We start from the raw sequence: 20,469 nt of genomic DNA, 5'->3' as shown, positions 1-20,469 counted from the left end.
AGCATATTTTTAAAACTTAAAAAAAAATTAAAATCCCAGGCATTTGTTCCGTATGGGAATCCACCTCAGGTCACCGCCAGCTGCACCATCGGGACGGGGCCCTCCCGCCCGGCCCGGTCTGCAGGCAGCAAGCCCTTTCGGAGAGGCAGGGTCTCCCCGCAGCCGCCTCGGGACAGGACGAGCCCCGAGGTCCCGGCTCTGGGGGCCGGCACCCCGCCCCCGGCAGGGCGCACGCTGATAGGACGGGGACCCGCGGGTTTGCACTACAGGAGCGAGCAGACAAACAGACGTTACACAGGAAATTTCAAAACGGGTTTCCTCTCCACCTGCCCTGAGTCTCCGCAGCAGCCTCCGGAGGCCGGCAGGGGGACCTTGGAGGATCTGCAGCCGGCGAGGGCGCAGCCGGCGCGTCATGCCCCCCGCGCACCTGGCCCGAGAGACGGCGGGGATGCTGGCGCTGGGGCTGCGCCCCGACACCCACCCCGGCTCCTTCGGGGGCAGCGGGACGCCGCTTCCCGACACCAGGCTCTGAGGCTCAGCTGCTGCGCCTTCCGATTCAATCCCGGCGGCGTCTACAGTGCAGACGCGCGCCGCTCCTGCAGCCCCGGCCGTTCCAGGTGCGTTCAATGCCCTTGCTTATTGACGTGCGTTGTCTGGAACAGGGAGGGTCGCGGGGAGGGTCTTACGCGGTGAGAGCCTCGGAGGAGGGCTGCGTGCGCCCTCGTCTCCGCGGTGCAGACAGAGCAGGAAAACCTGTAGAAAGACACGCACGGCCGCTTGGCGGGGAGATGGTCGGGACACGCTCTCCTGTGCAAACTCCTTCAGGAAACCGCACCTGCGCACAGGTGAGCGCTGAAGGCGGCCAGGCACGAGGGGGGGACGAGAGGCTGGGGCTGGGACGGTTCTGGCCGCTGGGGACCCCCCGTGAGACCTCAGATCAGCTCTCAGGCCCCGGCTCACCCAGAAACCCAGGTTCTAGGTGCATTTTGCAAACCGTCCCAGACGAGCCTGGGAGCAGGGGCGCCGCACGCGCGGGCCGGCGGCTGCCCCGGGAATTCGCGGCCGTGCAAACCAGCCGTCTGCGCCCTTCGGGTCACGCCCGGCCGGGAGGAATTACGGAACTTGTGGTTCCGCTTCCAAACCGAGGTGGGGTTCTTTTCTGCCTTCTGTCATGTTGTCACGTGCGCTCAGCGTGTGCGGTCAGGAGCGGGGCCCCGGGCAGGAGCCGGGAGGAACCAAGACCCGGAGGGCCGCCCCCGCAGGGCCGCGTAGGAAGCCCCTTGAGCGGCTGGATTTGAAGGGGGCAGCTGGGCGGGACGTGCGCGTGTATTTTCCGTTTAAGATGCTTCCACGGCGCGAGAATGGTGTTTTCATTTGCTGGGGCGTTGCCAAGGCCAGCGTTGGTGGAGGGAGTGGCTTCAACCCCTGGACTTTGTCCCCGAGTCCTGGCGACCCCCTGCCCCTCCAGGAGGAACCGGGCCGTGGGAAGAGTCAGGAGGACCCTCCAGACCTGGGCTGTAGTTTCTGAAATATCCCCGCTCAGCCGCACGGACCGAGGAGGGCGCAGGGGCAGGACCACCCTCGACAGGCCACCTGGGACCCCCGGCCAACCCTGCGGAGGCCTGTGCTGTCACCTTAGGGACAGGGCAGGGGGTGCGGGCAGTGACGGGTTAGCGACAGGATGGCGGTCCCCAGGGTGCTGCTTCTCACCCAGCCCTGTGCCTCTGCCTGCGCCCCGCCCGGAGGTGTGACCACCAGCCCGCAGAAGCGGGGGCCTCCCGCCCACAGCCCTGTGCTGGCCCCGAGGCAAGGGGTTGGGCTGCGGGATACGGGGAGCCCCACCCTCCCCTGCCACCTCGCCCTGCTCCCTGACCGCTGGCAGCTGACTAGGCCCCCGGAGATGACCAACGCCGGCCACAGACCCCCCCCCCAGGGTCAACACCGCACCGCGGGGAGGCATGACCTGGCGAATGAGCACACAGAGGGGCTGCGGGGTGGAGTCCCCCAGTGCGTCCCCTGGGGTCAGCACTGGGAACCCCCAGGGAAAATTCTGCAGCCGTGTCCCCACCCTCCTGGTTGGACAGACAGACCCATGGAGGCAGGATCGGCCTTCTTCTAGGGAAAGCCACGCTTTGAAAGGCAGCTGGTGACTGGGATTGCTTTTGAGCCATGCAGGGAACTCGGGTGGTCATGTTCGTGCCGGGACCTGGAGGAGGGTATGTACTTGCTGTGACCTCAGGGGGCCACGTCTGTGCCGGGACCTTGGGGGGCTGCGTCCATGCTGGGACCTGGGGGCCACATCAGTGTGGGCGCCTGGGTGAGGGAGCAACGCCTGCCATTCTGTGCAAGTTTTCCTGCTGGGGGGAAGATGGCCAGGCCTGAGGGGCAGAAGCTGGCTGTCCCCGTCCCAGGCTCCTTGGCAAGGAAGGGCAACATGCCAGAGCAAGGGCGTCGGTGGACTGGTGCTGTGAGCCAGCACTGTGTGAGCATCGACCGCAATGCACACGCTGCCCGTGGACCGTCTCCTCCAACCCTAACCTCACCGTCATCATCCCCACGTCCCAGGTGGGGAAACTGAGGCTGAAACTCGGCCAAGCACACGGCGCCTCTGAGGGACTGAATGGGAAACTTGGACCGACTTTTGCTCTCCAGGGCCCTTTTACCTAACTCCGTGTCCAGCCGCTGGCCTGGACAGTTGATGCAGGCGGTGGACAAGGCACCCTGTGCCCGGTGTGGTGCTGAGCACTTCCAGGGAATAGAAGGACCACACAGTGAGATGCAGGTCACGAGGGTTCAGGGTGGGAAGGAATCCAGGAGGCCTTCCTGGAAGAGGTGGCGTTTGCCAGGGCCGAGTGGGACAGCTGGGAGAGCAGAGCTGTGGCAGAAGGGATGTCGTGAATGGGAGTGGGGAGGGGGGAATGGGGGGTGTGTTCTGGGTGGAGGGAGGCTTGGGGCGCATGGGACAGAATGGTCCCGGGAGGATGGTGAGACTTTAGTGGCTGGCCCAGAAAAGCTGTGGAAGCTTCCGACATGGCTGGCGATGCTGGACTGTGCTTTGGAAAGAGCTCTGGGCAGGGCCATGGTGCTGGAACAGGGGTGTCAATGGGGTCAACGGTGCCCTGAACGGAAAACAACGTAGGGGTGGAATCTGTGCTTCGCTGACCCGTGACGGGGCCGGACAGGAGGTAGGGGCCGAGGCGGCGCACGGCTGGGGAGAGGGTGGCATGGACCAGGCAGGGCAGAGGGCTGGGCCGGGCTGTGTGTGTCGCAGGTGGTGCTGGCCTGACCCCCAGGAGTCTCATGAATGGGCAGGGGGCTGAGAGTGTGGACCCTGGGCTTTGAGTAGTCATGGGGGGGGGGCTGGGCATTGTTTATGGGGGGGCAGCATGAGCATGGGACCCCTGATGGAAGGAGGGGGTGCGGGAAGAGAGGGGTGAGGGGGTCTTGGTGAAGAATCAAGGATCACATATACAGGGTCAGGACCCATCTTCTGTGATGTGGCACGAGTGACCCTCGGGCTGGGTGGTCCTGTCATGCAGTGTGGGGTGTGGGGCAGCCTCCCTGGTCTCCACCCATCAGGTGCCAGGAGCTCCCTCTCCCCCAACCAGAAATGTCCCCAGACATTGTCATATGTTCCCGGGTGGGAGGGCAAAGTCACCCCTGGTCACTCACCACTGATAGATGAATAGATGATAGATAAATGACAGATAAATAGATAGATAAATTAGATGATCGATAAATAGACAGATGATTGATTGATAGACAGATAGATGATACATCAATTGACATGATTGATGGATAGACAGATGAGTAGATTATAGGTAGATAGACAGATTATAAATAAATTAGATAGATGATAAATAATTGATTGATAGATGGTAGACAGATTGACAGCTGATAGATAGGTAGATAGACAAGTAGGTGATTTTTTGATTCGTAGATCAATACGTAGATAATAAATGTTAGATATATAGATGATAGACTGATGGATAGATAGATAATAAATTATAGATATAGATAGATAAATATAGATACATACATAATAGAAAAATATAGATAGATGATAGATAAATAGATGGTAGTTTGATTGATTGGTAGATAATAGATGGATAGATAGTAGATAGATAGATAAATAGATAGAAGGCTCTCAACTCATACTACTGGCATTTTAGACAGGATAATTCTCGGGGTGTCCTACGCACTGTAGAGTATTAAACAGGATCCTGGTTTCCACCCACCAGATGTCAGTAGCAGCCCCACAAATTATGACACCCCAAAACTGTCCCCAGATATTATCAGGTGTCCTTTGGGGGGCAGAACTGCCCCCAATTCAGGACGACCGGGGAAAACACAAGAAGGGTCAAGGGACAGTGCAGCCAGAGGGCTGGGAGGAGAAGCAGGACCATGTCCCATCCCCCGGGTCTCAGGGAGAGGACCAGGCTGGGTCAGGGCATCCTGGGCCACTTTCTCCCATGTCTCAATCTTATCTGGGTGCTCCTGTTCCTATAAGATAATAATTAAAGTTTAAAAGACCCTGTGATAGGCACAGAGATCATGTGTATAGGATAAACAGATATCCCTCTGGCAGGCCACGTCCCAGGGCAAATGGGTCAGGATTTAATCCCCACCGTCCACAGAAAGGGCCCCGGCTTGAGCGTGTGTCATCCCGGTCCCGTGGGATTATCTGCCCAAGAACCAAACATGGGCTCCAACAAGTAGCATTTTTCTGACAAACCCGGACCGGTAGGAAGACTCTTTTGTAATATCCTGTGCTATAAAGGGAACAAAGGAAGTGGGGGGATTAGGTGACGCAGCTCCCGGCTGCCAGGTCATTCCCCGCCGCAGGCGTGGCCCATCTGCCACTCGCATCTTCTCCTGCGAGTACCCTGCCACCGGAGGCGCCGGTCTCCAGGTTTTTATGTGAAACATGCACGTGTGCCGGCGGTGGGACGGGCAAGGCTATCTCTGCACTCAGGACGGGCTGACCAGCCAGCAGGCACATGGGGTAGGATCAGAGATAACCCCTCAGGCACGGCCACAGGAAACAAATGGGCAGGGTGCCTGCATGAGCTGTGACCTTGTAGATGAGCGGCCAGCATAAATCAGCATGAGCTCACTGACGGTTTGTTGGGTGATGGATGGATGGGTGGGTGGATGGATGGATGGATCGATGGGTGGATGGATGGCTGGATGGGTGGATGGATGGATGGATGGATGTTGTATGGTAGATGGATGGATGGATGGGTGGATGGATGGATGGATGGATGGGTGGATGGATGGATGGATGTTGTATGGTAGATGGATGGATGGATGGGTGGATGGATGGATGGATGGATTGATGGATGGATGGATGGATGGATGGATGGATGGATGGATAGATGGGTGGATGGGTGGATGGATTGATGGATGGATAGATGGATGGATGGATGGGTGGATGGATTGGTGGATCAATGGATCGATGGATGGATAGATGGGTAGATGGGTGGATGGATTGATGGATGGGTGGATGGATGGAGGGATGAATGGATGAGTGCGTAGATAGACAGATGGATAGATGGATGATGAATGAATGGACAGATAAAACAAGAGATGAGGCTGGTTCCCCATGAATTCCCCTGAATTAGTTTCCTGGGGCAGCCATAACAAATTACCACAAACTGGGCAGATTAAGACAACATAATTGTATCCTCTCACATTCTGGAGGCCGGAACTCCAAGATCAAGGTTTCTGCAGGGCTGCGTTCCCTCCGGGGCTCCAGGGGAGGGTCCTTCCTGCCTCTTCCAACCTCTGGAGGCGCCAGGTGTCCCTGGCTTATGATCACCTCCCTCCAATCTCTGCCTCTGTCTTCCCACAGCCTTCTTCTGTCTGTGTGTTTCTGTGTCTCTCTGTGCATCTTCTCTACTTATAAGGACACCAGTCATATTGGATTAGGGCCCACCCTAATGACCTCATCTTAACTGAAACATCTTAATTACATCTTCAAAGACCCTATTTCCAAATAAGGCCACATTCTCAGGTCTTGGACTTCCATACATCTCAAACAAATTCTCCACGAGACCCTGTGCTCCACATCCTAACCAGAGGAGGAGAGAGGGTGCATTGGATGTGTGGAGACCTGGGGCCCCGCTCAGATGCCCCCCCACTCCGAGTCCCTCACTAGTTCACGGACCCCTGGCCGCAGACTGCCTCATGGGGTCATTCTGAAGACTGCGTAAGATCCGTCTATCTGTTCAACGCTGGTGGCAAGCAAGTCCCTGACAGATGTCATTCTCCTTGGGGGGGTTCATCCCAAATCATGCGGGGTTCCCAGTAGGGCCGCTGTTGGTGGTGCCCAGATGGACTCATGGAGCCCTCAGGTTGTCCCTCAGAGAACATCGTCTAAATCCCCTTACACATGGGGAAACTGAGGCACCAAGCGGCTTAGTGACCTTCTCAAAGTCACCCAGCCAATGGTCTACACTGCCTGCTATCATTATGCCTATTATTATGATGATGATTCCTCCGTGCATGGGGATTCTGAACATTCTGTCTGTTGACTGTACTTAAAGCTAAAATACCCGTCCACATGGGCGTGATGGTAACGTTCTAGAACTAGGTAGGGGTGGTGTTTGCACAACATGGCGAATGCACCAAATGCCACTGAATCATTCACTTTGAAATGGTGAGTTGTATCTCCGTTTAAAAAAGAGAGAGAGGAAAAAAAAATAACTGTCCGCTACGATAGCCCTGCTCTTACTTCCTCATCCCGGGCTATAAACTCGCTGAAGGAGGGTTTGAGCCACCGTGAGCTCTGGCAGCTTCTGAGTCACACTCACAGGAAGCCGGCGAAGGGGCGTTGCTGAGATCCCCACCACAAAGTGCCTGTGCCCAGCCACGGCTGGCTGGTTTCCTTCACTGAGCTCATCTGCCTTCTAAATAAACACGGCCGTTGCCATTTCTAAACAATCATGCAAATGATGGATGGCCAGGTTTCTGCACGTGGGGCTTTGTGCAGCCCGAGGCAGGGCGTCCCCCCTCCCGGCTGTGGCTTTGATTCCCGGTTCCTGAGATGCCTCACAGACAGGTTCCACGCTGGCTGCTCTGTAAAAACATCTGTCTTTGTCCATGTTGCCGATGATTAAAATGGACCGTGCAAGAGAGATGATGGGGGACCGGAAAGGATACTGGGGACCAGAGACACTGCTGGGGACATGAGAGAAGATTAGGGTCCAGGAAGATTACTGAGGAGCAGGGAAAATATCAATGAGCAGAGAGAATATTGGGGACCAGAAGCTACTGGGGGGCCAGAGAAAATACTGGGGAACAGAGATATTATTGGGGGACCAGAGAAAATATTGGGGGGGCCAGAGAATATGTCGGAGGCCACAGATATAATTGGGGGACCAGAGAAAATACTAGGGGACCAGACAGATTGTTGGGGGACCAGACAGATTATTGGGGACCAGAGATTACTACAGGACCAGAGAAAATATTGGGCCTCAGAAAGATTACTGGGGGCAAGAGATTATTGGGGACACATTACGAACATTTTGGCCTCATTCCCCACCATCGGGGGATCTCACCTGGGTCTCTGAGACGGCAGAGCACACTTTCCCCTGAGAACGTGAAAAGGCCACGCGCGTGCAGAGTGACCCCAGCTTGGAGGATTTGATCTCTGCCCGAGCCCAGCGCACGGATTAGCTGCAAATCCTCATTTTCCACCGAAAGCAGTTTCCATTTTACCCAGAGCATCAGAAAACTTCCTTAGTGCCTATCCTTTGTCCTCGGACTCTGGGGGGCGGGGGCCCATCAGCCCCAGGCCACGTACCGGGGCTTCCCGTAGGGGTGGGACGGGGGCTGGCCGCTCCCCCACGTGAGGGCTGACATGTGTGGTGCTTACTGCTTGTCCTTGGAGGTCTCTGCCTCCCCGGATGTCCAGGTTCACACCCACCAAGCACAAGCCAGCTCCCGCTCAACACCACCACGCTCACCTGTCCCCCAGGTGTGCACGGAGCCCCTATCCCACCTCCTCGCCACTCACCTAGCACCAGCCCACGGTCTCCATGCCATCCCCTTACAGTCTACGTGTTAGGTGTGCGGTCACCAGCCGTCTCGATTTGCCCGGGAAGCAGGAAGCTCCAGGAGCGTAGAGCTTTGGGGGCTAAAATGGGGACAGTCCTGAGAAATGGAACTAATTGATCACCCTGGTGTAAGGGATTGAAGGATGTCCCCAAACACACATCCATGTCCTGACACCCGGAACCCAGGAACGGGACCTTATTTGGAAACGGGGTCTTGGCAGATATGATGTAGTGAAGGATCCGAGATGAGGTTCTCCAGGATGAGGTGGCCCTACATCCAATGACAGGGTCCTTCTAAGACACAGAAGAGGAGAGACACAGACACAGAGGAGAAGCCCCAGGAAGACAGAGGCAGAGACGGGAGGGAGGCGGCCACAAGCCCAGGGACACCTGGAGCCCCCAGAGGGTGGAAGAGGCAGGAGGGACCCTCCCCTGGAGCCTCTGGAGGGACTTAGTGTGGGGTCACTTGCTACAGCAGCCCCAGGACACTCATATTCTAGACTGTACCCTGGAAGGAGACCTACAAGCCCTGTGACCACCAAGCCTCCAGGCGCGTCCTGTTGATTTTACTCATGTCCTGTGATGGGCCCTGCACGAGAGGGTCCAGAAGGAAGGCTGGAGCAGAAGACCAGCCCTGAAATACTCAGGTGCCCTTGGGAGGGTCACTGCATCTCCCTGCCTCAGTTTCCCTCCCTCCCTGTGTGCCATGGTCTTGGATCTTTCTGCCATTTCTCCTGGTCCTGCCATCCTACACTCAGTCCTAATGGTAGTGACTGCAGATTGATCCTGAGAACCCCACGCCACCTGGGGGCCATAATGAAGATCGGACCACCAGCCACTCCTGCCCTCCCTCCCAGGATGGCCCAGCCATGGTCAGGGGGACCCCACGCAGGGGATCTATCTAACCGCAGCTCATGGACGCCCACCTGGTTAAACAGGAACATGACTCCATCCCAGAGGCTGACCGTCCGTGACACTGAGGAACACGGGGGCTTCCTCATGTTTCAGGGAACATCCAATAGTGTTGTCATGGAAAATCAGAGTCTGTTGTATCGAATCCGGTGAATTATGACCCAGGCCAGCTGTCTTGTCCTCAGCACTGTGGACACTTGGGGCTAGATGGTGCTCTGATGTGGGGCATCCTGGGCCCTGTGGGGTGATGAGTAGCTTCCCTGGTCTCCACCCGCCAGATGGACCCTCTCCCAAGCTGTAACAACCAAAAATGTTTCCAGACATTGTCAAGTGTCTTTCTGGGTGGGCAAGTCACCCCCAGTTATGAACCGCTGAGATAGATAGATAGATAGGGAGACAGATGGATAGATGGATGAATATGTAGATGGATAGACGGATGGATGAAAGAGTGGAGAGAGAAATGATGGATGGATGGATAGATAGACATATAGATATGGATGGATTGATAGATAGATAAATGGATGCAAATACAGATGGATAGACGGATGGATAGATTATATAGAGAGATAGAGGATGGATGGATAGATAGATAATGAGATAGATGATAGGTAGATACTTAAATGATACATAGATGGATGAATGATAGATACATGATGGATAGATAGATAGTCAGATGATAGATAGATGTCAGATAGATAGATAGATAGATAGATAGACAGATAGATAGATAGATAGAGTCTTTCATGCTAGGTCAGGGTTTCTCAATCTCGGCACTGCTGACATGTGGGGCTGGAGGGCTCTCTGATGTGGGGCGTCCTGGGCCCTGTGGGGTGTGGAGCATCTTCCCTGGTCTCCACCCACCAGCTGCTGGTAGGACCCCCCCCTCCAGAGTTGTGACAACCGGGAACAACTCCAGACATTGCCAAGTGTCCCCTGGGGGACCAGATTGCTGAAAGCCCTTGACGGATACTCAGCCTGGTTAAAGCGCAATATTAGCTGCATCTCGTGGGCTGACCGCCCCTGGTTTTGAGGGATGCCGGGGCTTCTAATATTGACCAGAAAATCAGCGTTAGTTGTACGGAATTCAATGTACTTTGACCATGACCAGCCCTTGGTCTTTCCCCCAAACCCACAGGGAGTCTGTCTGGGGCTCTGCCATGAGACTGAATCAGGGGCTCACTCCGGCCCTGTGTGAAGCCATGGAGGTGGGAGGTGAGGACCACGGGGCCACCTCTAGCATCATGACATGGGCCATGCATGGTCTGGCCTCACCGTGAGGACGTGTGTGTGTGGCAGGGACCCGTGCGGCTTTGCTTCTTCCATGCAGATCTTGACATATCCCCAGCTGTATGTCTGACCACAGCCGCCCCATGACCTAATGACTTGACCTCAATTTCCTCTTCTGTCAAAGAAGAAAAACACCACTTTCTCATCACAAGGACGCTGTACTAATAAACAAGCTTCTGTAGATATAAAACTCCACAAACGAGAGGTGTCCACCCATGAAACAGGTTTACTGGCTATCTATGGAGTGTCCTCAGCTCCTCTGAGCCTCGGTTTAGCAATCCATACAATGGGTATACCGGCAGTCTTTGGTGTTGAAGGTTAAATCAGCTCTGTGCCTCCATCCCAGGACACACGGTAAATTAGGCAACGTTGATTATCAGCTCAATGACGATTTTCTGGTGTTGAGGCTCGGTGGGGTCCCAATATTGGTCCATGAGTGATCGGTCTGTAGATTGTAGACGTCAGATCCAGGAAATTCTCACCCTCCATGATCACGGGGTGGCTTCTAGGATATGCCCAGCTCCCCCATCCAGGATAACCTCCTCCAACTCCTCACTTTCTAAACCTTCCTGGCTCTGCTCAGAGGCAGGTGGTAGGTTGTGCATGAGAAGGGGTCTCCAGTAGCCTCGTGATGGTGGGACAGGGCTCCTTGGACCCACATGGCCTCTGGTTTGAACCTTCCCCAGGACAGATCTTGGCTTTGCCTGGCTCCTGGGGCCCCTGAGTCTGTGATGCTTCCAGGAAAACTGCATCTTTTGGTCACCTTGTCCCTTCCGCTGCCCCAATTCACACCGTTGCTTTGAAGTTACCTGGTTCTGCCATTGATTGAGAGTCTTGTCATTGAAGTCCTAGGGGCATGGCGGGAGGGTAACGTGGGTGTTCTGGAGGGAGGTGGGAGGGCTCTCTGGAAGGCGGGGGTCTCAGAAGTCAGAGAGAGACATGTGTTTGCCCTCCGCACTGGGAGGAATCAGGAAGGTCGTCCAGGGTCTTGCTTCTGTGAACTTTCAGGTATAAGTCAGGGTTCTCCAAACAAACAGACTCAGGTGGTTAATTTTATGTGTCAATGTGATGGGCGAGAAGGTGCCCAGGTATTTGGTTAAGTATTATTCCAGGTGTGTCTGTGAGGGTGTTTCTGGACGAGATGAGCATTTGAATGAATGGACTGAGGAAAGCAAATGGCCCTCCCCAGGGTGGGTGGGTCTTGTCGCATCCTCCCATCAGCTGGAGACCTGAATAGCACAAAAGGCTGGGTAAGGAAGAAGGAGCTCTCTCTACCTGACCATCTCTGAAACGGACTTTAGTCTTCTCAGAATGAGACTTACATCGTTCACTCTCCTGAGTGTCTGTAAGATTGTAGATGGCATATCCTGGGACTTCTCACCCTCCATGATCATGGGAGCCAATTCCTTATTATATATACCCTATTGGCTCTGTTTCTCTGGAGAATGCTAATACAAGAACCAAAAGGTTGGATGGATGGATAGATAGATAGATCGATCATGGATGGATAGATAGACAAGAGAGATGATAGATACATGATAGATGTATATATCTATAGTTATCTATAGATTAGATAGATAGATAGATAGGAGAGACAGAGAAAGATTTAAGGAATTGGCTCATGTGATTGTGGGGCCTGGCAAGTCCCAATTCTGCAGGGTAGACCAGTAGTCTGGAGACCCAGGGAAGAGGTGATGCCACAGCTTGAGTCTGAAGTATGTCTGAAGGTAGAATTCCCTCTTCCTCGGGGGACCTCAGTCTCGTTTCTCTAAAAGCCTTCAACTGATTAGACGAGGCCCACCCACATTATGGAGGGTCATCTGCTATACTCAAAGTTCACCGATTTAAATGTTAATTCCATCTTTTAAAGAAAATACCTTCACACCAACATCTAGGCTGGCATTTGACCACGTATCTGGATACTGTAGCCCAGCCACGTTGATACACAAAATTCACCATCTTGGTTTGGTAGCAACACACCTGGATGATGGCTGGTCCCTGGGGCCGTGCTCAGGGCTGGCCCTGCCTCTCACAGCATGGCCTGGGTCTAGGGGTCTGACCAGCTCCCAAGTCTCCTCCGTGTCCTGCATCAGGCCCCCAGATCTGATATCCACCCTGGGTTTCTGTGACTAGCCCCTTACTCCTCAGGCTGGGCCCCCAGGTCTCCTTTCAGCCGCCCTTCCCCAATCCTCTTCTGTGGCTGTGGAACTCGCAGGGCCTACCCATGTCCCAGGGAACCACAAGTGTCCAGAAAATGGAAATATCAAGGACTCAAGTGTAACACTCATAAGTCACTGGGCCATGGTGACATGGCTGAGCTTCTGGTCACCATGGCAGCAATGGGGAGCGGTCTCTCAAGGGTCCTTGGGGATCTGGGGTGGGCAACAGCCTCACATTCACCCAACGGGCATCTTTCCTCGCTAAGGAGGTGAGCCCTTTTCTCCCTTCTGTGTGACAAACCTCCCATCTCACTGTAGAGGGGATAAGGGCATGGGGAACATGTGTTTTGATGTCTTATACAAGTCTTTGTGTGGACATATTTTTTTCCTTTCTTTATCCCTCCAACATTGTTTTTTTTAACTATTACTATTCATTAGACTGGACAGAAAGAGCAAACATTGGCTACAAACAATATGCAAAAGACACAAATACAAGCAGCAGTTAACATTTCTGAAATTCTAGACTTAAGTTCTAAAAGGATATCAAAACTCAGGACACTATTACATTTAACCATGATGTCAATCACCTCAAAGACAGAAATCTAGCTCCTGAGAAACTGCTTTGTTTTAATAACAGAAAGGCATTTTGCATGTAAACTGATGGGCAGACCTCTACCGAAAGAAAAGCAACACTTGCAGTTTATGGAGCCACCAAGAAAGATGTTTAAAAGTCTCCCAGGGGCTTCCCTGGTGGCGCAGTGGTTGAGAGTCTGCCTGCCAATGCAGGGGACACGGGTTCAAGCCCTGGTCCGGGAAGATCCCACATGCCGCGGAGCAACTGGGCCCGTGAGCCACAACTACTGAGCCTGCGCGTCTGGAGCTTGTGCTCCACAACAAGAGAGGCCGCGATAGTGAGAGGCCCGCGCACCACGATGAAGAGTGGCCCCCACTTGCCACAACTAGAGAAAGCCCTCGCACAGAAACGAAGACCCAACACAGCCATAAATAAAAATAAATAAATTAATTAATTTTTTAAAAAAAAGTCTCCCACTCCAATAGATGCCCTACACATAGGGTTTGCTTCTCATAAATATTTAAACTGTTTAGGATGTAGGAGTTATCCCCCCAACCTTTACTGAGATATAAGTGACATATAACATTGTCTGAGTCCAAGGTGTACAACACGATGATTTGGGTACCAGTATGAGGGAGGAGGGTTTAAGAAGGAAACGAAGATGCTTTGTTCAGTATCAATCAACATAGATTTCTGTTATAAAGTTTAGAAATGGGAAACAATAAAAGAAGGCCATACTTCTTTTGAACCTCAGAAACAGAAGGGAAGTTTTACACAGTGGAAGAAATGGAGAAAAATTACAACCCCTTCATTTGCAAACCAGTCTTCTTTATTTTTTTTTTCCTAATCTCACTGAGAATCCTCTGAATTTTGTGGTCAGAGTGAAAGTGAAGAAAACTTTATTTATGCCTTTGGAGATTCGTCAGCTGTATCAAGACAGAGAGGGTCAATTTTTTGATCCCCGCCATGGTGCACGCTGGGAAATTCAGTAAGCGGATAGGCTATGTGGTCATGAACACCCCAAGGTAAATGGAAAGGCACCTTGCGGGATACTCATCACTCCTTTCACAGAAAGATAAAGATCTGCTTCGTATGATCTTATCAATTGCGCAATGATCAGCCCCTTGGTCTCCACTTGTCACCCAGGAAACCTAGCCCTTCTCCACCGTGAAGCCATGCCTCTTCATGTAGCAGATGGGGCCTCAGATTCTGTGTCTGCAAAGCACAAGTCTCCAATGGTTCACAGATACAGATAAACAGTGAGAGCCTGAAGCAAATTTTCATGTAATTCATTCAGTGGGAAACCGACAGAATAACCATATACCTAGTTACGCATCCTGTTGATGTGTGCATGCCAAAAAATCGCTGCCTTAAATGTGGGACGGTGTTATGGGCTGAATTGTGTCCCTGGAAAATTCAGTTGTGGATATCCTCGTCCCCAAGACCTCAGAATATGACTTTTCTGGAAATAGGGTCTTTGCCGAGGAGGGTCTATTAAGATCCTTTTGCAGAACACGGTCTTTTAAGATGAGGTCCCTAATCCAGTGATGCTGGTGTCCTTATAAGAAGAGGAGATTAGGACCCAGACACACACAGAGGGGTGATCCTGTGAGGACACAAGGAGAAGACAGCCATCTACACGCCCAGGAGAGAGGCCTCAGGAGGAACCAGCCCTGCCCACACTTGGATCGTGGACGTCCAGCCTCCAGGACTGAATGAATAAATGTTTATTGTTTGAGCCGGCCTGTCTGCTTCATTACAGAAGTCACCAGACACTCATACAGCTGGGACTAGTTTCTACTCAGCCTTGAGTCTACGATCACTGTGTTTTTCTTCTCTGCTTCCTGTTCTAACCTGTTATTTCCCAGCAACAGTGACCAGTCCCACAGAGTGGAGACCGACACCGCTGTCTGCTAGAGGACACCTTCTGTCCGGAACCACCCTCGCTGGCCTCCGTAATGAAATGTGGCCTGCGCGTGGCTTCCAGGAGGAGCTCATTGTATCCACGGCCCCTGTCAGCGGGAGCCTTCTCCAGAGCGGATGCACATGGACCACTCTGTAGAGTTCTCTCTCCCGTCAACCACTGAAGCCGGTACCCCAGGGGAAAGAGACCACGGAGAGCAGTACATGGACAGCCCTTGGCCTCAGGCCGCCCCAGATTTCCTCATCTGTGCTCTGGACCCCACGGACATAACGATCATCTCCACACAGTCCCCACACAGAACATCTCCTGAGTCTGCAGGAAACCTCACACATTTCAAAGGATGAAACGCATTCAGGATACACTCTCTGACCTTCATGGAATTAGGCTGGAAACCCGTGAACTGAAAGATGACTGAAGATTCTTCAACTGCTGGACATTTCTGAAAAACCCAAGGGCCAAAGAAGGAATCATGATGAAAACAGAAGAGAATTTTCATGAATGACAGACAGAATAATGGTCCCCAAAGATGTCCAGGTTCTAAGCCCCAGAACCTGTGAATATGTAACCTGGCAAAGGAGCCTTAGCAGATGTGATTAATTTAAAGATCTTGAGATGGGAGATGGTCCTGGATTATCTAGGCTGCCTTAATGTCATCACAAGGATTCTTATAAGAGGGAGGTGTGACTCTCTTGAGATGGGAGATGGTCCTGGATTATCTAGGCTGCCTTAGTATCATCACAAGGATTCTTATAAGAGGGAGGTGTGACTCTCAAAGTCAGAGAAGGAGATGTGATGACAGGAACAGAGAAAAAGATATTTGAAGATGTTCAGAATAGAGAGAATCAGAGAGGAGAGAAGAAGCTACTCTGGCTTTGAAGGTGGAGGAAGGGGCCACTAGCCAAAGAACACAGGTGCCTCTAGAATCTGGAAAATGCAAGAAAATGGATTCTTCCCCAGAGCTGCCAGAAGGAACCAGTCTTGCCAACACTTCGAGCTGGTGAAACTGATTTCAAACTACTGGCCTCCAGGACTGTAAAGAAAATAAAGTTCGGTTGTCTTAAGCTTGTGGCAATTCATTACAGCAGCCACAGAAAACTCACAGAAATGATACTGAAGATACAACAAATCAAAACCTATGGGATGAAACCAAAGCAGGGAAAACAGGCAAATTCATGGCCTTGAATGCATTCACTGGAAAAGCAGAAAGGTTGCAAAGCCATGGCCCAAGATTCCATCTTAAGAATCTAGAAAGAGTTTCTCTTTTTAGATCAAACCCAAAGAAAGTAGAAGGAGCAAAATGATGAAGATAAGACCAGAGATCAGGGCTTCCCTGGTGGCGCAGTGGTTAAGAATCCGCCTGCCAATGCAGGGGACACAGGTTTGAGCCCTGGTCCGGGAAGATCCCACATGCCACGGAGCCACTAAGCCCATGTGCCACAACTACTGAACCTGTGCTCTAGAGCCCACGAGCCACAACTACTGAGCCCACGTGCCTGGAGCCCATGCTCTGCAACAAGAGAAGCCACGACAATGAGAAGCCCGTGCACCACAACAAAGAGTAGCCCCTGCTCGCCGCAACTAGCAAAAGCCCACGTGCAGCAACAAAGACCCAATGCAGCCAAAAATAAATAAATAAAATTTTTTTAAAACAGAAAAAGATCAGAGATCAGTATAACAGAAGAAAAAAATGTGCACAAGAGAAAAATCCACAAGAATAATATCTACACCATGGGGTCCTTTTGAGTTGAACAAGATGCATCTGTTGGATGCTGGCTGATAGTAATGTCTGACGCACACCCACTCTTTAGAGTGAGAAGTTCCAAAGAAAGCCACACCTAAGTTCTCCAAGGGTAAATCACTACCCTGCTTCATGTGACACCCTCCGAAAACGTATGTTTGCCGCAAACACAGCAAAATTCTGAAACATCTGCCTCCTGTCTACACCCATTAAAACCAGAAAGAAAAAAATAACAGGCAACCCTTGAAACACTTTTGAGACCCAGGCTCAAAGACTAATTTTATTTATTCTAGTGCTTTTATTGTGTTCAGTATAATAATACCATATAGTCATCGAGCTTTTTAGTAAATAGTAAAGCTAATCCTTTGAAATAATCATCCTCGTCCCAAGAGCAACTTTTCACTCCCACTCTCTGCTGGAGTTTGAGCTGGTCAGTGGAAAGCAGAAACATTCTCACTAAGATTCTCTCCCTCTCCAGATACTGTTCAGCTGGGATGGATGTCAGTCTCCAGCTGCCCAGCTCCATGCAGGGTTCCTGAGGCTCTGAGCTGAGTGATTCTATGTCCCCTTCTGAAAAATGCCCCCAAATCACACTCCCTCACTTAGCATTTTCAACATTTCCACATGCATTTACAATCCCATACAAATCAAAATAATTTCATTTAGGAATGCCTTTTTGCTCATAGCCCAGCCCCCCTTGAGTCCTGGGTTATCCCCTGCCTCTTCCTGCATGAAGGTTTAGGGCAGTGGAGTTTTCATGCTGGGATACCCAGAGCACCAAAGATCATCTTGGTTTTTAGAACAATCAAGGTCAGATCCTGTACAGTTCAAGAGGATGATTCTAGTATCGTACAGAACTATGTTGGAAAGTCTTTAATTCATCAGCTCATCCGACTCATGACAACCAAAATCGTTTTGTTTTGTTTTGTTTTTAATCAAGATTCTCTACAGTTCAAATGCAAGTCCAACATAGAGAACACACTGGTGGTTGCCAAGGGGGGAGGGATTTGGGGGAGGGATGGAGTGGGAAGTGGGGGTCAGCAGATGTAAGCTTTTATATACAGAATGGATAAACAACAAGATCCACTGTAGAGCACAGGGAACTATATTCAGTATCCTGGGATAAACCATCATGGAAAAGAACACGAAAAAAAGATGAATGTATATATATATATATACATATATATACTCATATATATGTATATATATATACATATATATACTCAGTGTGACTGAGTCACTTTGCTGTTCAGCAGTAATTAATACAACACTGTAAATCAAGTATACTTCAATTTAAAAAAAAAAACAAATGCAAGTCCAAGAAAATTCTAGAATTCTGGGTGAATACGAAAAAAGCAAGCCCTCCCCCAGGACAGACGTAGAACAACAACAAGCAAAGGAGATGCTCACCTTCTTAACATCCAACCCAGGTGTCCCAAACCCAGAGGGTCCCACGTCCGCGCTTCTGGAGGTACCTGTGTTTTGATGGTTGGGGGGCTGACTCAGAAGCAGGTGCTCAGGGCCCCAGACAGGGGAAGCTCCCCTCCTCCACCCACGATGCTGCAAAGAACGGAGAGATGCCAGTTGGACACACCAACTCATTTCAACATGGCGGGATCATCTCATCTCCTTGTGATTTTCAAGATTCATGGGTTAATCCCAGGGATGAAACTTTTTCACCATCTCCTTCAGATCTGCTACATGTTACCCCAAGACTTAGCACCCACTTACTTGAACAAGTCACAGCCTACTTGGTCTGGTACATGAAGTCCTCATTCTATATGACCCTATAAACTGTGCAATACATTCAATGCCTATTAAAAGCTAAAGTGAGACAAATGAACTTATTTATGCAACAGAAAGAGACTCACAGACTTAGAAAACAAACTTACGGTTACCAAAGGGGAAAGGGGGGGGGATAAATTAGGAGTTTGGGATTAAAAGATACACACTATTATATATAAAATAGATAAACAACAAGGACCTACTGTATAGCACAGGGAACTCTATGCAATATCTTGTAATAACCTATAATGGAAAAGAATCTGAAAAAATAGAGCTATACGTGTATAACTGAATCACTGTGCTATATACCTAAAATGAACACAACATTGTAAATCAACTATACTTCAATAAAAAAAGAAAGAAAGAAAGAAAATAAATAAATAAATAAATAGAAGCTAAAATGACATACTAGAGATTGGTTCAAGATGGCGGAGTAGAAGGAGGTGCGCTCACTCCCTCTTGTGAGAACACCAGAATCACAACTAACTGCTGAACAATCATCGACAGGAAGACACTGGAACTCACCAGAAAAGATACCCCACATCCAAAGACTAAGGAGAAACTGCAGTGAGACGGTAGAGGGGCACAATCACAATAAAATCAAATCCCATAACTGCTGGGTGGGTGACTCACAAACTGGAGCACACTTATACCACAGAAGTCCACCCACTGGAGTGAAGGTTCTGAGCCCCACGTCAGGCTTCCCAACCTGGGGGTCCGGCAACAGGAGAAGGAATTCCTAGAGAATCAGACCTTGAAGGCTAGCGGGATTAGAGTGCAGGACTTTGACAGGACTGGGGGAAACAGAGACTCCACTCTTGGAGGGCACACACAAAGTAGTGTGCACATCAGGACCCAGGGGAAGGAGCAGTGACCCCACAGGAGACTGAACCAGACCTACCTGCTAGTGTTGGAGGGTCTCCTGCAGAGGCGGGGATGGCTGTGTCTCACCGTGAGGACAAGGACACTGGCAGCAGAAGTTCTGGGAAGTACTCCTTGGCGTGAGCCCTCCCAGAGTCCGGCATTAGCCCAACCAAAGAGTGGGGCAGGCTCCAGTGTTGGGTCACCTCAGGACAAACAACCAAGAGGGAGGGAACTCAGCCCCACCCATCAGCAGACAAGCGGATTAAAGTTTTACTGAGCTCTGCGCACCAGAGCAACAGCCAGCTCTACCCACCACCAGTCCCTCCCATCAGGAAACTTGCACAAGCCTCTTAGATAACCTCATCCACCAGAGGGCAGACAGCAGAAGCAAGAAGAACTACAATCCTGCAGCCTGTGGAACGAAAACCACATTCACAGAAAGATAGACAAGATGAAAAGGCAGAGGGCTATGTACCAGATGAAGGAACAAGATAAAACCCCAGAAAAACAACTAAATGAAGTGGAGATAGGCAACCTTCCAGAAAAAGAATTCAGAATAATGATAGTGAAGATGATCCAGGACTCTGGAAAAAGGATGGAGGCAAAGATCGAGAAGATGCAAGAAATGTTTAACAAAGACCTAGAAGAATTAAAGAACAAACAGAGATGAACAATACAGTAACTGAAATGAAAAATACACTAGAAGGAATCAATAGCAGAATAACTGAGGCAGAAGAACGAATAAATGACCTGGAAGACAGAATGGTGGAATTCACTGCCGCAGAAGAGAATAAAGACAAAAGAATGAAAAGAAATGAAGACAGCCTAAGACACCTCTGGGACAACATTAAATGCAACAACATTCGCATTATAGGGGTCCCAGAAGGAGAAGAGAGAGAGAAATGACCTGAGAAAATATTTGAAGAGATTATAGTCAAAAACTTCCCTAACATGGGAAAGGAAGTAACCACCCAAGTCCAAGAAGCGCAGAGAGTCCCAGACAGGATAAACCCAAGGAGAAACACACTGAGACACATAGTAATCAAATTGACAAAAATTAAATCAAAGAAACATTATTGAAAGCAACAGGGGAAAAATGACAAATAACATACAAGGGAACTCCCATAAGGTTAACAGCTGATTTCTCAGCAGAAACTCTAAAAGCC

The 20,469-nt window shown here is 50.8% G+C and overlaps 1 protein-coding gene across 1 annotated transcript in view; it reads left to right on the top strand.

The window, feature by feature from the left end:
- Positions 1-383: 383 nt before the first annotated feature.
- The window catches only part of P2RY8 (P2Y receptor family member 8), a 50,902-nt gene continuing 30,816 nt past the window's right edge, over positions 384-20,469 (top strand). Inside the window, exon 1 of the mRNA XM_082375830.1 lies at positions 384-617. The gene's annotated coding sequence lies outside the window, so the exon portion shown is untranslated. The remainder of the gene's footprint in view (positions 618-20,469) is intronic.

Source organism: Balaenoptera borealis, assembly GCF_965194805.1.
Source record: "Balaenoptera borealis genome assembly, chromosome: X".
NCBI lineage: Eukaryota > Metazoa > Chordata > Mammalia > Artiodactyla > Balaenopteridae > Balaenoptera > Balaenoptera borealis.
The sequence above is the reverse complement of the archived record's forward strand: the minus strand, read 5'-3'. Positions and strand labels throughout refer to the sequence as shown.